The 16,425-nt window shown below is 41.9% G+C and overlaps 1 protein-coding gene across 3 annotated transcripts in view; it reads right to left on the minus strand.

Moving 5' to 3' along the window:
• LOC122751899 (zinc finger protein OZF-like) overlaps positions 1-16,425 on the minus strand; it is a 41,117-nt gene that overhangs the window by 21,572 nt on the left and 3,120 nt on the right. The window lies entirely within an intron of this gene.

Consider the following 16,425-nt stretch of genomic DNA (forward strand, 5'->3'; position numbering starts at 1 on the left):
CCATTCACCGAGTGATTCCCTAAAGCACACTCGGATCCCTTCTCTGGAGGGCCTCCCCCTACCCAATAAACTCCAGGAACCCCTGTAGCCTCCAGGAGCAAGGATATGATGCTCTGCTCTTCCTAACCCAGCTTCCTCCCACCTATCCAGTCTTCTTATACCTTCCTCCTCACCATGTGCTCTTCCATCCAGTGACACCAGCCTCCTGAGTGTTCCAAGAGCAAGACCCTCCATCTCTTGGCTTCTGGTATTTTCTCTGGCTTCCCACCATGTCTAGAATGCTCTCCCTCTTTTGCTCAAACTACTGACCTCACTGGCTTCCTTTAAATTCCAAATAAAATCCCATCTCCTACAGGAAACCTCCTCTCATTTCCAGGACCTTCCCTCTTTTAGTTTGTTCCTATTTATCCTATCGATAGCTTGCTTTGTCTATAGTGTTTTTCATGTCATCTTCCCCAGTAGATTCTAAGCTCCTTGAGAGTGAAGACTATGTTTTTTCCCTCTTTTTGTATTTCCAGCCTGTAGCACAGTACTTGGCAAGTACTTGGTGCTTAATAAATGTTTATCAAATTGAGTTTAACTTATTCAAGTATCTGCTGGAACTCTGGTAAAAAAGCAGCACCTAATAACTTTCTCACTAGCCTTAATGATAATTTCATTGTTCAAAAGGTAAAGGTGGGGGCAACTAGGTGGTACAATGGATAAGCCTCCAGCCCTGGATTCAGGAGGACCTGAGTTCAAATCCGGCCTCAGACACTTGACACTTAACTAGCTGTGTGACCCTGGGCAAGTCACTTAACCCTCATTACCCCACCCCCCCAAAAAGGTAAAAGGACCAACAAGGAAGTATTGAATTACACCCCTGATCATTATGACAAAGGAGGAACTGGTTGCTGGAATGGAAATGATGAAAACTAGGGGAAGTGATCACTCCTCTTTCCAAGAGTTTTTGCAAAGAAGAAAAAGATCTGATTCACAGCCAGTCACAAGAGGTTTCCTAAACAGTTGCCTTCTTCCAGTAGCCAGAGACCTAGAATTATCTCAATCCGAGTAAGGAATTTATTCAGACATCATTATAAGATTGTAGGAAAACTCCTTAAGACTTCATTTACACAGCTTCTTCATGCATTGTGATTATCTTCTTTGCCCACTGTGATTATTCATTAATCTTCACTAAATAAGTTCATTTGGAAGAACAACAGTCCAAAAGCTGAGTTCAAAAATTCAAAAATATGAAAACAATTAAGAAGGAAGGGGGCCCAGAATCACCAATTCCTTCCCTTGCTATCGGAAATAAATCTTGTCATGCCAACTCTATATCCTTGATTTTGACAGGGTTCCTAAATTACTTGGTTAGGGGAATGCTGGGGCCATAGTTTACCTCTGCATTAGCAAACATTTTGATAAAATATCTTATACTGCTTTCATATTGATATGGAGTGATGGAGAAGTTTGAACCCAGTGATGACACAATAACACCCAGTTGGAAAGCTCAACTTGAATCCATTAATATGATCATTGACATGAAGTTGGTAAGAACTCTCCAATGGAGTGTCCCAAGGGATCTGTGCTGGGTTCTGCTGTTTTCATTTTTTTTTTATCACAGACTTGGACAAAGAGGTAGATGACATTCTCAACAAACTTAAAGAGAACACAAAGGTAGAAGGGACATGTTGAACATGGTGTCCAACAGAGTCAAGCTCAAAATGCTTTTCAAAGACTAGAGCTTTGGACTGACTCTAAAACCATGAGTGTAATGAGCAGTCCTAGGGCATGCACAGAGGGCGCTGCATGTACTGCCAAAGCACATGAGCCTTGGGGAAGTGGCTTCTGGAAATGTGGCATGATCTGGAATGGAGGGGCCTTGCTCTAGGATTTCAAGCGTGCATAGGCATTTTGTGACAGTTTTCTTGGGATGTACAGGGAAGACTAGCACCTCTGGTGTGAGAGCTGATGAGACCCTTTTCAGGGCTGCTCATGCACCTTTGGTGCCACCTGATTCACCCAACTCTCACCTGTGGCTCCAAGAAGCTGGAACATACATGTCAGCCACACTCCAGTAAACTATTTCAGCAGATAGACAAAACCAGATTGAGGGTAACTGAGAGACCTCAAATTCAACAGTGAGTTAGGGCATGTCTAACTCAAGCATGAGAAGACTTACCCAGATGGAATGGGTAGATGAGAGCAATTTGTTCTAACAGTCATGAAGGCAGCAGAAGCAGACTCCGTGGAGCACTTAGAGCTTGGTTAGACATCAAAGACACCAAGGTCATTCATTCCATCCTTGCTACTGTCATCTGTCTTCACTTTTGTCTTGCCACTGGACTCAGATGACTCTGGAAGAAAGAGAGAGGCCAATGATTTTGCCCAACTCTTCCTCACTTAACCCAATTTATGTGGGTTAAGATGTCAAAAGACATCACCCATACCATGAAACCATTTTTACCCTCCTCAAAGTCTTGTGACAATGGGCAAGTGATGAAGCAGCAGGTGCAAAGACATTGGGAGTTGCAGTTACAAATCTGCACATGGGCATCCCAAAGCATGTGGGTGTCTTCTCACTGGATTCAGGCAGCACTGGGATTTGGCAGTTCCCTGGGTGTTTGAGCAGCCTTTCTGAAGGACCACACTGCTCACCTCCTGGAATGAGGAAAGGATTAGGAAAAAAACTAACCCTGGAGGGCTTACCAGGGCAGGAAGGGATCCTACCCCACAGTCAAAACATGCACACAAATGTACAAAACCTTTTTCAAAGAAGATTCCACTCACCATTGGTACATGAAATGTGCATGCACTTATGGGCAACATGAAATACAGTAGACAAGCAGGTGGTGCTCCTACCTTGTGTTAGACATGAGATGTGCAAATTTAGAGACATAGCTGCTTCAACTGTTCATATGCACCATTTATACCTGGCCTGTGATAGAGCCTTCCAAGCTCATGTTGGTCTGGTCAGCCACAGTTGGACACATTCAATCAGATATTGTGATGTCATTTTGGTCCTTGTAAAACATCAAGGACAACCAACCAACTACATAAGGGGGAGATGTGTTCTGTCCTAATTAGACCAACTGTAGGGTGGCCTACCTTCTGAGAGAATACCAAGATACCAAAGAAAGAGGGGCTCGTACCAGCTCAGTTATTGATAGGTTTATTAGGGTTAATTACAGGACAATACTCACAAGGTTAGTCATCCTGGGTGGCAGCAGAACAAAGTACCATCATGGATGCTCACACCAACCCCAGGTCAGGCCACTATTATATTTTTATTTAATTACTTTTTTTTGGTGAGGTTAAGTGACTTGCCCAGGGTCACACAGCTAGTAAGTGTTAAGTGTCTGAGGCCAGATTTGAACTCAGGTCCTCCTGAATCCAGGGCTGGTGCTCTATCCACTGCACCACCTAGCTGACCAGGCCAATATTATATTTAAAAATAGAATAAACAAAAAAGAAGTCAGAGTGCCAGGAATGGCCCAGGGTCATGTGCGAGTATTTCCTTGTCATAGTTGGAGTCACTTTTGCTGTTTACATTAATTCAAGGTAGTTTCCAAGCTCCATGAAACCAGAGGTCACATTCCTAGGCTCTGGTCTATCCCAAGACACAACCAGAAATCAAATGGCAGAGCCTTAGAAAGATCCAGCCCTGAGCAGTGACCTGTATAACCCAGTTTGGCAGGAGTTCCACCCAGAAGAAGAAATATCATATCTCCCCCCTAAAGGGAGTAACTACTCCCATCAGCTATGCTGTACCCCAAAGTGAATTCAGTGGTGGAATGAATGCTTGTAGATATCACTTTAAATTTGAGACCACTCTCCAGGGACTCCAACTCCTTGGATCCAGGGATCCAAGGTGGTCAAGGGTAGAGTGAGCCCCAGTTCAGGAGATGTTTTAGTGCTTTGGTTTTTGTTGCAACTTTTTAGTAAATACACATTCAAATACACATTTATTAAGTGTCTACAACATGGCAGGTGGTGTACTAAATGCTGAGGATACAATTAATAAACAGAAAAACAGCCCCTGCCCTCAATAAATTTATAATCCAAAGTGAGGAGACAACAAAAGGAAAAGCAAGACAGTGGAAGGGGTGCAGGGGGGGGGAAGCAGGGATGGGAAAACATGGGTTTTCATGCATGGGTTTATTTTGTTCCAGACAGTTGAACCCAGGGAGGGAAGTAGATGCAAGGTGGAGTAAATAGAGAATCAATTTTCTGCCCTCCAGAAAGGAAGACATTGGGAGGAGTCTATTACTCTGCCATCCAGACCTCCAAACAGAGGAGAGGGAGCTGTCCATGGAGGCTTGAGTTAGCAGCATGGTGGTGAGTTTAGAAAGGAAAAGCTTATCCTGGAAGGGGCATCTTGTCCTGTGGAGTTGAAACTAGGCAGGGCAACAGATTCAGGGTGAAATATATCTCTCTATAAAAGCTAATTTATATTGCTTTGATGCTATTTTGGCATCAATCACTGGTGATGACATTTGGGGAAAACCATACCAGAATGGCGGCTCAGGGCAATAGCATTAAAGAACTCTGCTATCCTTTGTGGGGTACTCCTAGAACCTTGAGGAGGGAAGATCTAGCCAGCTGCACTCTGGAGCCCTGGCCTGCTAGTGATCATGTGGATTGGAAGAGAAAGTCCAGACTCTAAATGGACTCCATGAAATTCCACAGGGATAAGTGTAAAGCCTTACACTTGAACTTAAAGAGTCAACTTTTTAAAGACTATACATTACAACTATAGGATGGAGCAGGAATGGTGAAAAAGATCTCTGGGTTTAAGTAGGCTGCAAATTCAATATAAATTGACAATGGGATGTGATTAGTAGCCATAAAAGGCTAATATGATCTTGGATTGTACCGAGGGACATAGCTTCCAGAAACAAGAGGTGATGGTACTTCTTTAGACTTGCTGGTCAGACCATGTCTGGAGTGTCGTGCTTTCTATTTCTTTTATCCTGCATGATTCACACAATCTCCCTACATTCCAATTTCCTCATATGCAAAGTGAAGAGGTTGGACTAGAGATGGCTTCTGGTGTCTCTTCCAGGTCTAGATCTACAGTCCTGTGAGCCCACATCAATTTCTGGACACCACTCTTTATAAAAGATATTGATAATCTAGAGAATATTCTGAGAACGAAGGAGATGGCGAAGGAGTCCTTGACTCATCTCATATGATTTCGAACAAAAAAAGACTTTAAAAAGGAGGAGGAAGGAAGGAGAAGACTGAAATGCATATCCCCCAAGTTGGTTATTATAGAGGTTAGCCACAAATAAGAATAAATGCATCTGGGACACTCAGAAATCCAGAGGAAACAGAATTCAAGAAAGGAACCACTAGTAAAATCCTCAAATGCCTATACACAAATGCCAAAAGGAGAACCATGTAAGGAGAACCAAGGTCCTAATGGAAGAAAGCAAATTTTACTTCATAGGTGTGTCTGAGATTGGATAAAATAAAACCAATGAGAAGACTCTGGCTCTGGATAAATATTGCTTGTTCAAAAAGAACACAGGATAGGTAAAGGGAGAAGGAAGGGTAGTTCTGTATATTAAGGAGGTATATTCATGTGAGGAAATCCAGTAAACAAGGGTGGGTGAGGGAAGCATGGTGAAGAGTATTCGAGTGAAGATCAAAGGAGTGAGGAACAAAATGATATTTTCTTTTTCTTTTTTGTTTTTTTGGGTTTTTTTGCGGGGCAATGGGGGTTAAGTGACTTGCCCAGGGTCACACAGCTAGTAAGTGTCAAGTGTCTGAGACTGGATTTGAACTCAGGTCCTTCTGAATCCTGGTCCGGTGCTTTATCCACTGTGCCACCTAGCTGCCCCCAGAATGATATTTTCAATGGAGTATGTATGCTGCAGACCACCTGGACAGAAAGAGGAAATAGATGAGGAATTTGAGAAACAGATAACAAACCTAGCACAGAGATATGTATGACAAAAAACTGGAAGAGTCGAAGGTTGGAGAACTTGTGGAAAGATAGACACATTAATACATTGTAGGTGGAATTTTTGATTGTTACCACCATTCTGGAAGGCAGTTTGAAATTATACAAAGTGACTAAAATGTCTATATTCTTTGACTCAGAGTCTGCTGTTAAACATATACACCAAGGAGGTTACTGATCATACAACAAATTATTTATAGAAGCCATTTTGTTGGTAGCAAAGAACTGGAAACAAAATAGATGCCCATCCTTTGTGGAATGACTGAAACAAGTTGATTCTTGTGATTGATATATGCCATGAAGTTTTATTGTGCAATGTAAAATGTTTGGTTTTCATTGTTTTATGGCTGATCCCCCCTTTTACATTGATGTAGGCGTTGCATATGCTGTTTTGTTTCCTATATTTTTTCTTACTTGCCTCAGTTGTAGTTTATGTAAATTTTCCCTGCTTCTCTGTATTTATCATGTTTTTGATCATTAAGAGCAGGCTTAAATCTAAGAGATGAAATTTGGTGGAGGTAAATAGTCTTGTTCTTGAAAAACAAGACAACTTCCCATGTATAGAATGATGGAGATAGAGAGAGACCTCATTCTCTTTCTCTCTTTTTTTTGCAGGGCAATTGGGGTTAAGTGACTTGTCCAGGGTCACACAGCTAGTAAGTGTCAAGTCTCTGAGGTTGGATTTGAACTCAGGTCCTCCTGAATTCAGGGCTGCTGCTTTATTCACTGTGCCACTTAGCTGTCCCCGAGAGGCCTCATTCTCAAAAAGATCTTGGTGGAAAGGAGTTGAGTGAGTAGAGTTAAGCAATTGCCAAAAAAGCAAATGGAATCTTAGGCCACATGAAGAAAGGTAGAACTACCAAGGCTAGGAAGGGGATGGTCCAGTGTGTCCTCTGTCCTTATTAGGCCCATAATATAACAATTCATTGTCATAATCTGTCCAATCTGGGATGCCAAGACTTAATTACATAGAAAAGATACAAAATGGCCAGGGGAGGGTAACCAGACTGGGGAAGGGCCTTGAATCCATGACCTAGGAGGATGGGCTGAAGGCCCTGGATGTAGGTGGTCTGGATAAGAGCAGTTTCAGTAGGACTAGGATATCTGTGTTCAACTATTTGATTCTCATGTGGATAATGGACTGACCTAGTTCACTTTGACTCTAGAAGATAGCCAGATGGCTTAATGGATGGAATGCTGTATGTGTAATCAAATAGATGTGGGTTCCAATCTCACCCCAGACCCTTTATAGCTGTGTGACCCTGGACAAGTCACTTAACCATCATCTACCTCCATCTCTTCATCTGTAAAATGGAGATAATAGCATCTACCTTCCAGGGTTGTTATGAGGATAAAATGAAATAATCACAGTGTCTGGCACATAGTAAGTGCTACATCAAAGTTAGCTCTTTAAAAAAATAATTATAATACCTCCATACTGGTTTTTAAGTGCAATTGTTATAGAATGCCAAATTGATCTTTGGATAAAGTGATTTTACAAATAATAAGATTCAGAAATACATTCAAATGAATTAATATTGTTGTTGTCCATGTTCAAAGAGGACCACAATGACATCACTATGTTTTGCCATTCAAACCCTCTTTTCAGTTGGAAATTTGGCTAGAGAGGGATTGACTTCAACCTGTAGTAAACTGTCAATGGCTTTAGCATTGATTGATGATAAGATGATGAGAACACTATGGAAGTGTTCAGCCTATCTCTCCAGGATCACGTCCTTATCACAGATCAGTTTGGCTCCATTACTACTGAGTAGCTGAGATTCACCATAGATTTTTGGCCCATTAGTAACATTCAGGGCATGATAAAAGTGCTTTGGATGGTTACTATCAGTGTAAAACTGAATTTCATCTGTCTTCTTACTTAGCCAAGAATCTGTATCTTTCTAAGCTTTACTTGCAGTTTAGTTTTGATAGAAGTAAACACTGCCTCTTTAGAGACAGATGAACTATCCTGCTCATAAACCCTGTAGGATTCTTGTTTTTTGTTTAGCAGCTTCTGCATTTCCAGTGTTCTTTTGACTTTATTTTATTTAAAATTTTTCCCAATTATATGTAAAGATATTTTTCCTCCTCCCTCCTGAGGCCAGCAAGCAATCTGATATAGGTTATACATTATAATCATGTTGAATATATTTCCACATTGGTCATGCTGTAAGAGAAGGATCAGAACAGAAAGAAAAAAATGCCAGAAAAAATATACCAGAACAGTAACAAAAAAGAACAACAAAAGTGAAAATAATATGCTTCAATCTTCATTCAGATTACACAATTCTTTTTTTGGATGTGGAGAACATTTTCCACCATCAGTCTTTTGACATCGTCTTGGATCATTATATTGCTGAGAAGAGTTTAGTCTATTGCAGTTGATCATCACACAGTGTTGTTGTTACTGGTGTACAATGTTCTCTTGGTTCTGATCATTTTACTCAGCATCAATTCATGTAAGACTTTCCAGGTTTTTCTGAAATCCATCTGCTCATCATTTCTTTTTTGTTTGTTTGTTTTTGTTTTTGGTGAGGTGATTGGGGTTAAGTGACTTGCTTAGGGTCACACAGCTAGTAACTGTTAAGTGTCTGAGGCCGGATTTGAACTCAGGTCCTCCTGAATCCAGGGCCAGTGCTCTATCTGCTGTGTCACCTAGCTGCCCCTGCTCATCATTTCTTACGGCACAATAGTATTCCATTACATTCATATACCACAACTTGTTTAGCCACTCCCCAATTGATAGGCATCCCTTGAGTTTCCAGTTCTTTGCTACTTCAAAAAGAGCAGCTAAAATATTTTTGTTCACATGAGTCCTTTTCCCTTTATTGTGATCTCTTTGTGATACAGACCTAGTAGTGGTACTGCTGGGCCAAAGGGTATGTTCACTAGTGTTCTAGTAGTAGTAGGCTAGTGTTCTAAGGAAGCTGAATAAACGCGGTGCTGTACACCAAATTTCTGAAAGCTTCCCACTCCTTTTCTGCTGTTGCCAATAATATGATGGCTCAACTTTTCATCCAAAGTAACAAAAAATAGCCCACTCACAGAGAAGTTCTCTAATCTGTTGACAATGTGTCTTCTGATAGTAGTTTTGTCTTGGGGCAGCTGCTTTTGTTGAATGTCAATATTTAGCTTGAAGAGGATAAATCTATGATCAATCCAGGACTCATTACCACACATCGCCTTCTTCACTCTCACATCCTGTCTGGCTCTTCTTACAATGGCATAGTCTACCGAATGCCAAGTTTGCTGCGAGGGTGCATCCATGATGCATTTTGGTAAATGGAAGACAGTGTTGGTGATGAGAAGGTCATGAGATACACAAGACCCTAGTAGTAACTGACCATTGCTATTGCTATTTCCAACTTCCAACTTCCCAAGGACTCCCTGTGATGTCTGGTAGTCTGTGCCTACCTTGCGTTAAAGTCACCCGGAATTATGTTTGTCCTTTTTCAGCACATTGGTGATGGGGGTTTCCAGGTCTTCATAAAATGTTTCTTTGACCTTATCAGGGTTTATCATGGTGGGAACATGCACATGGATGATAGTGGTGTGATGCTTTCCTACAAGTGGCAGTCACACTGCCATAGGACTGTCATTCACTCCTTTTGGGAGGCACACAAGCTTGCTGACTACATCAGTCTTGATTGAGAAACCTATGCCAGCTTCATGGTGCTCCCCATCACTGTAGCCATTCTAGAAAAATGTGCATCTAACTCTGACTTCAGTAGCTCCAGCGCAGACTTCATTTGCCAGCTTTATTTCACTCAGGGCTGCTATTTGGATGTGATGGCTGCTCAGTTCTTTCACGATAAGAGTTTTTCATCTTTAAGGTCTGCTGGATTTCATGTTGTCCACAATGTGCACATTCCGTGTACCAATGGTGAGTGGAATCCTCTTTGCAAAATGTTTTGTACATGTGCATGTTTTGACTGCGGGGTAGGATTCTTCCCTGCTCTGGTAAGCCCTCCAGGGTTAGGTTAGGTAAAGCACATGATTTTAGGATGCCTTTTCTAGCCCCTTCCTCATGCCAGGAGGTGAGCAGTGTGGTCCTTCAAAAAGGCTGCTCAGGGGGCAGCTAGGTGGTGCAGTGGATAAAGCACCGGCCCTGGATTCAGGAGGACCTGAGTTCAAATCCAGCTTCAGACACTTCACGCTTACTAGCTGTGTGACTGTGGGGAAGTCACTTAACACCAGTTGCCCCACCAAAAAAAAAAAAAAAAGGCTGCTCAGACACCCAGGGGGCTGCCAAATCCCAGTGCTGCTTGAGTCCAGTGAGAAGACACCCACATGCTTTGGGCTGCCCATGTACAGATTTGTGACTGCAACTCCCGATGTCTCTCCACCTGCTGCTTCATCACTTGCCCATTGTCACAGGACTTTGAGGAGGGTAAAAATGGTTTCAAGGTATGGGTGATGTCTTTTGACACACATAAATTGGAGCTAAGCAAGGCAGAGCTGGGCAAAGTCTTTCTTCCAAAGTCATCAGAGTTCAGTGGTCAGACAAAAATCAAGACAAATGACAGTGGCTCAGGATGCACTGGATGACCTTGGTGTCCTTTATGTCTCAGTGCTCCACAGAGTCTTCTTCTGCTGCCTTCGTGACTATTGGAACAAATTGTTCACATCTGTCCATTCCCCCTAGGGAGATCTCCACATGCCTGAGGTAGACATCCCCCTAAATCACTGGTGGGTTTGAGGCTTCTCAGTAACCCTCAGCCTGGCTTAGTCCACACGCTACAACAGCTTACTGGAGTGTGGCTACTGTGCATGTTATAGCTTCCTGGAGCCATGGGTTGGGTGGCAGGTGGACACCAAAGGTGGATGAGCGACCCTGAAAAGGATTCAGCAACTCTCACACCAGAACTGCAAGCCTTTCCTGAACACCTTTTATGCCCCAACTGAAGTGATGTTATTTGGCTGGCAAAAACCCTTTTTGGTTATGTTTTAATAATACATTACATCATTTATGTTATTGTTAGGTAACTGATTTTCTTGCATTGTCATTTTGGAGAATTCATTGTATAGGAAATGTTGTTCTTTTTTTTAATTAATAAAGTATTTTATTTTTTTCCATTACATGTAAAGATAGTTCTCAACCTTTGTTTATACAAGCTTTACAGTTTCAGATTTTTCTCCCTCCCTCCCCTCCCTCCCCCCTCCCCTAGACAGCAGGCAATCTGATATAGGTTATATATATATATATATATATATATATATATATATATATATATATATATATATACACACACACACACACACATAATAACATAAATACTATTTCTGCATTAGTCACGTTATAAGAGAAAAAAGTCAGAGCAATGATGGAAAACCTCAAAATAGAAAAAAAAACCAACAGCATCAAAAACAAAAGAAATAGTATGGTTCATTTAGCATCTATACTCCACAGTTCTTTTTTTCCCCCTGGATTTGGAGATCTTCTTCCATCACGAGTTCCCTGGAACTCTTCTGTACCGTTGCATTGGTGAGAAGAATATAGTCCATCACAGTAGATCAGCACTCAATGTTGATGTTACTGTGTACAATGTTCTTCTGGTTCTGCTCATCTCACTCATCATCAGCCCACGCAAGACCCTCCAGGTTTCTCTGAACTCCTCCTGCTCATCGTTTCTTATAGCACAATAGTATTCCATTGTATTCATATACCACAACTTGTCCAGCCATTCCCCAATTGATGGGCACCCCCTCAACTTCCAATTCTTTGCCACCACGTAAAGAGCAGCTATAAATATTTTTGTACATGTGGGTCCCTATCCCCTTTCCATGATCTCTTTGGGAAAAAGACCCAAAAGTGGTATTGCTGGGTCAAAGGGTATGCACAGCTTTATCGCCCTTTGGGCATAATTCCAAATTGCTCTCCAGAATGGTTGGATCAGTTCACAGCTTCACCAACAATGCATTAGTGTTCCAATTTTCCCACAGCTTCTCCAACATTTATTATTTTCCTTTTTTGTCATTTTAGCCAATCTGATAGGTGTCAGGTGGTACCTCAGAGTTGTTTTTATTTGCATTTCTCTAATCATTAGAGATTTAGATCATTTTTTCATATGGGAATAGATAGCTTTGGTTTCTTCATCAGAAAACTGCCTGTTCATATCCTTTGACCATTTCTCAATTGGGGAATGACTTGGGTTCTTATAAATTTGATTTAGTTCCCTATATATTTTAGAGATGAGGCCTTTATCAGAAGTACTGGCCTCAAAAATTGTTTCCCAGTTTTCTGCCTCCCTTCTAATTTTGGATGCATTGCTTCTGTTTGTACAAAATTTTTTTAATTTAATGTAATCAAAATGCTGTTCATTTTTTAAAAATGAGGGGCAGCTAGGTGGCACAGTGGATAGAGAACTGCCCCTGGATACAGGAGGACCTGAGTTCAAATCCAGTCTCAGACACTTAACACTTACTAGCTGTGTGACCCTGGGCAAGTCACTTAACCCCAACTGCCTCACTAAAAACAAAACAAAACAAAAACAAAAAAAAATCCCAGTTTACTACCTAAAGGAAAGAGAAGCCACAGTGGGGGCATTTGGGATTCATAGGAGGTAGGCACTCTGAATTCCTTCGATACTCACTAGGAAAGACCACAATGGCAGTGAGCAGGGAATAATGCTTCATTCACCTTTTAATAAGGCACAGAGGCAATCATGCAGGGAGTACAGAAACAGATGGCATGGGAACAGGGGATGGCATGATGGAGGTAGAGGTGGGCAAGACAATGGGGAGGGAGAAGGGCACAGAGTCACTTAGGTCATTGTGGACTGCAGCTGGAGACACTTGAACAGCATCGACCAGCAGCAGGTAGAGAAGGGCAGGTGGGGGTGGGGGAGAAGAAGTGTGAGACATCTCATTTTTATGGGATTTCAGGGATAGGGTTGGGGGAAGGACTAACTCTTATGCATGTGACCTTTGTCTTGGTTTGTTAGTATAGCCACACCATCTCAAAGTTATCAGCAACACTTTAGGGTTAGCTTATTGGTATAACATTTTCTGGGGTTCTGCTGGTCTTAAGGCTTGAGTTTGATGCTTATAAGGCTTCCAGACCCTAGGAAGGCAGCAGAATCCTTAAAGTCAGGCCCAGCAGGCTTCCCTTAATTTAGCACATTGTCTTAAGATGTGGTCTCAGGGGCAGCTAGGTGGTGCAGTGGATAGAGCACCAGCCCTGGATTCAGGAGGACCTGAGTTCAATTCGCCCTCAGACCCTTGACACTTACTAGCTGTGTGGCCCTGGGCAAGTCACTTAACCCCAATTGCCTCACCAAAAAAAAAGAAAAGATGTGGTCTCAGTTAATTTATGAGGCAGTTACCAGTGGCTCCTATTCTCCCCTAATTGAGGAGACAGTTTGCAAGTCATTACTGTGGTCCCTAAATTATTATGGAGCAGGCTGTAGGTGACTTCTAGGTTCCTCTTTGCAATCTTCCTTTTTACTACTGTTACTTTATACTAGCTACCCTGTACCCTGTCTTAGTGCTTACATTGTCTCTCCCAAGTCCTCCAAAATGAAGTAAACAGAAAGCAAAAGCACAAGGAACCAGTTAAAAATCGCTCCCCAAAGGTAACATTGCTCAAAATTCAACAGCAAGATTCTTTTTAAAAGAAAGATCACTCCACCTATTGGGCCCTACCCACCTAAAAGTTGAAAGAACTCCAAGTCACTATGAAATCAAGCAAAACCTCTTTCCTTTTGGCCCATATAGCATAAACTTCCTCCACAGATGGGGGCTTCACGTGTGTGGGACATGTGGGGGCACCCCAACCCATTATTTGCTAAGTCAAACATCTAGATTTCCTGTCCTTCTCTTCTCTTCTCCCCTCCTTCCCCAATTAGATCATCCTGGTTAAGCCTGCAGAAATGTAATGCATGACCTAAAATTCCAAAGTCTGGATTACATAAGGATCAGAGCTTGGGGCCTGCCACCCAGATCTCACTCTTGTGATTTGTGCTCCCAACCAGGGCATCCTCTGAGAACCTCCAAATATGGCTCATTTTGCCCCAACCCAGGATCTTCCCTGGGTATTATCAGAATGAAAGTGATGCCAAGGTCTTCACAGATGGGAGAAAAAGGGTGCCAGATTCTCTGAAAGTCCTCAAGAGAAACATATATCTATATGTATGCATATATGTCTCTCTATGTGCATGTGAATATGACAGATACAGTTGAGATTTTATTTCGGGTAACAAAGAATGTATGCATTGAGGAAGAGGCAATGGGGACAAACTCCACCCAACCCCTAAATACTGCCAAGGGGAAAGAAAGTCCACAAATACAGAAAACCACAACAGACTCCCGGGGCTCCAACAATCCAAATACTCTCCTTCCTTTCAGTGAGTCCTATCCTACCACAGTCCATTTACATTATCTTTTCAGTGTTCACTGTGGCAAGATTGGCCACCTCCTGATCTAAACAAGTCAAATAAGTTTATATTTTTAAAAAAATTTAGACTGCTAAAAAAAATAACTATCTTGGAGTTCCTTTAGCCATTTTATTGTCATTCTGATGTACTTATAGACAGTTAATTTTATTGCCATCATGGTTTGGAGTGGGGGAAAGTCTGATTTTCCCTCCTATAGTATCTTCAATTTGTCATCTCGTTTACACATTAGCTTTTCTTTGCTGCACACAGAGCCCAAAATTATTTATTTTTTTCATTAGTTCAAACTCCCCCTGCAGGTGGTTTTCTTTCAGGTTTTCATTGTGAAGATTTCCTTCCTTTCTTGTTGTTTTGAGGGAATGAACACCATAAACCCTCACACCTTCCCCATGTTCTCTACATTCCCAATGGTCTTCACCAGGATGAGGGCAGTGAGAGTGAAGGTCTGATGTTGAGTAAGGACTAAGATTTGACTGAAAGACTTCCCACATTCTCTACCTTGATAAGATTTCTCTCTAGCGAGAATGCTTTGGTGTGCAATAAAGGCTGATCTCCAGCCAAAGGTCTTTCCACATTCCTTACGTGGATAAGGTTTTTCTCTAGTGCAAACTCTGGTGTTGAATGAAGTGTGATTTCCATTTGAAAGTCTTCTCATATGCAGTATGAACTCTCCAATGTTGGATAAGGGATGGGCTACTGTTGAAGTTAAAAATAACTTGCTTCAGTCAGTTCAATCAAAATCACTTCTTTCTTTGGAGGTAGATAGTATGTTTCCTCAATAGTTCTTTGGGTTTGTCTTGGATCATTGCATTGTTGAGAATAGCCAAGTTATTTACAGTTCCTCATCAAATAATATTGCTGTCTCCATGCACAACATTCTCTTGATCACAAAAACAAAACAAAACAAAACAAAACAGGGCAGCTAGGTGGCACAGTGGATAGAGCAGGGCACCGGCCCTGGAGTCAGGAATACCTGAGTTCAAATCCGGCCTTAGACACTTAACACTTACTAGCTGTGTGACCCTAGGCAAGTCACTTAACCCCAATTTCCTCACCAAAAAAAAAAAAGAGAGAGAGAATAGCCAAATTATTTACAGTTCCTCATCAAATAATATTGCTGCCTCTGTGCACAACATTCTCTTGGTCACAAAAACAAAACAAAACAAAACAAAATGGGGCAGCTAGGTGGCACAGTGGATAGAGCACCAGCCCTGGAGTCAGGAGGAGCTGAGTTCAAATCTGGCCTCAGACACTTAACACTTACTGGCTGTGTGACCCTGGGCAAGTCATTTAACCCCAATTGCCTCACCAAAAACCAAAAACACACACAAAATAACCCCCCAAAACACAACATTCTCTTGGTTCTGCTCACTTCATTATACATCAGTTCATACATGTATTCCTAGGCTTTTTGGAAGTCATCCTGCTTGTCATTTCTTATAGCACAATAATATTCCATCACCATCATATACCACAGCTTGGATAGCCATTCTCCTGTGATTTATTGGTCTCCTTTCGAATCCAGTGTATTTTGTTTCATTCATGTAAAAACATGATTCTGAGAAGGAGTCCTTGCCCTTCACCAAATTGCCATGACATACCTGGGCTTTGTCAAAGAGGACACATCATGGATGGTGTCTCGATTCATGTCGGAATTGGATTTAAGTGAAGCAGAGCTGCACAGAGCTGTCAGCCTCACTCTCTTTTCCACAGTCATCAAAGTCTAGTGGCAGGACAAAAGTCAAGAGAACTGCTGATAGCTGGAGATGCAGTGGATGGCCTTAGCATCTTTGATGTCTGACCAAGTTCTGAGCACTCCACAGTGCCTACTTTAGTCATCATCTTGGCCATGGAACAAATTGTTTTTATCCACCCATTCTGCCAGGGGGAAGCTTCACATGCTTGGGATAGATACTCCCCACAACTTATCAATGGGTTTGAGGGCCATCAGTAACCAACAAATAGCAAAAGGTATAGCACAGTGGAAAGAGCCCTGAACTTGCAGTCAGGAGAGATTCAGGCTTAAACACTGCTTCTGACACTTAGGTGTGTTACCAGGGTAGGGCAGGTCATCTCTCT

Source organism: Dromiciops gliroides, chromosome 3 (genome assembly GCF_019393635.1).
Source record: "Dromiciops gliroides isolate mDroGli1 chromosome 3, mDroGli1.pri, whole genome shotgun sequence".
Lineage (NCBI taxonomy): Eukaryota > Metazoa > Chordata > Mammalia > Microbiotheria > Microbiotheriidae > Dromiciops > Dromiciops gliroides.